Source organism: Rhinopithecus roxellana, chromosome 16 (genome assembly GCF_007565055.1).
Source record: "Rhinopithecus roxellana isolate Shanxi Qingling chromosome 16, ASM756505v1, whole genome shotgun sequence".
In the NCBI taxonomy this organism is placed as follows: domain Eukaryota; kingdom Metazoa; phylum Chordata; class Mammalia; order Primates; family Cercopithecidae; genus Rhinopithecus; species Rhinopithecus roxellana.
The window spans coordinates 18,955,675-18,956,999 of NC_044564.1; positions in this window are offsets into that span (position 1 = coordinate 18,955,675).

Below are 1,325 nucleotides of genomic sequence, written 5' to 3' on the forward strand. Positions count from 1 at the left end.
GGCAAACCTGGTGGGCAGGGGCTTGGCGGTGGCCTGGGGGTGCTGGGTCAGTGCCTGCCACCTTGTCTTTCGCCACCTCCTGATACAGATTTGAACATCCACCCCCTCGTCCCCCAGACTAGGAGAGAAACAGCGGGCTCCAGCCCGTCCCACCCAGTTGCTTTGCCTTCCAGGACCAGAGGGTACCAACCTGGCCGGGGACACTAACACAGGGCTCTTTTCCCTGGGCTGGAGTCTGGACGCCCTCACTCCGTAGTGGATGTCAAGATGGAGGCTTGGAGGGGGAGGACAGAAGCTTGGGGTGGGGGTTCTCCACCCCTAGGCTGTTTCCAGCAGGTGCCTGCTTCAGGTGTGGGCTGATCTAGGTCGACAAAGGCTTGGTCCCAAGTTTTTTGGGTTTTGTTGTTGTTGTTGTTTGATTTTTTTTTTTTTTTTTTTTTTTTGAGACAGAGTCTTGCTCTGTCGCCCAGGCTGGAGTGCACTGGCTGGATCTCAGCTCACTGCAAGCTCCGCCTCTCGGGTTCACGCCATTCTCCTGCCTCAGCCTCCAGAGTGGATGGGACTACAGGCGCCCGCCGCCTCGCCCGGCTAGTTTTTTGTATTTTTTAGTAGAGACGGGGTTTCACCGTGTTCGCCAGGATGGTCTCGATCTGCTGACCTCGTGATCCGCCCGTCTCGGCCTCCCCAAGTGCTGGGATTACAGGCTTGAGCCACCGCGCCCGGCCTGTTGTTTGATTTTTGAGACAAGGTCTCACTCTCTCGCCCAGGCTGGAGCACAGTGGCACGATCACAGCTCACTGCAGCCTCAACCTCCTGCGCTCAAGTGATCTGCCCGCCTCAGCCTCCCAAGTACCTGAGGCTAGAGGCATGGACCACCACACCCAGCTTTTTTTTTTTTTTTTTTTTTTTTTTAAGAGGCAGGGTCTGTGTTGCTCATGCTGGTCTCAAACTCCTGGGCTCAAGCCATCCTCCTACCTTGGCCTTCCAAAGTGCTGGGATTACAGGTGTGGACCATCATGCCCAGCATGTTCCCAGGTTTGAGGTGTGTGGCAGGGTCTCCCACCTTCCAGAAGAGGGGTTCACTTGGTACAAGTCCTGAACCCCAGGGATACCCTGTCCCCACCCCTCAGCCTCATCCTGGCTGTGTCTCGATCCCCTTCCTTTCAGGAACCCCCAGAGACCAGCCATCAGGTACCCAGAAAGGCTTGTGTGAGACCTACTGGCAGGTCCCAGCCACCTAAGATGTGCCTTTATTTGTGGGCAAGGAAGGACGCTCCTCATTGCCTGGCCCCTGTGTGTGTCCCTGGCCTTGGGCTCGCAGGTGT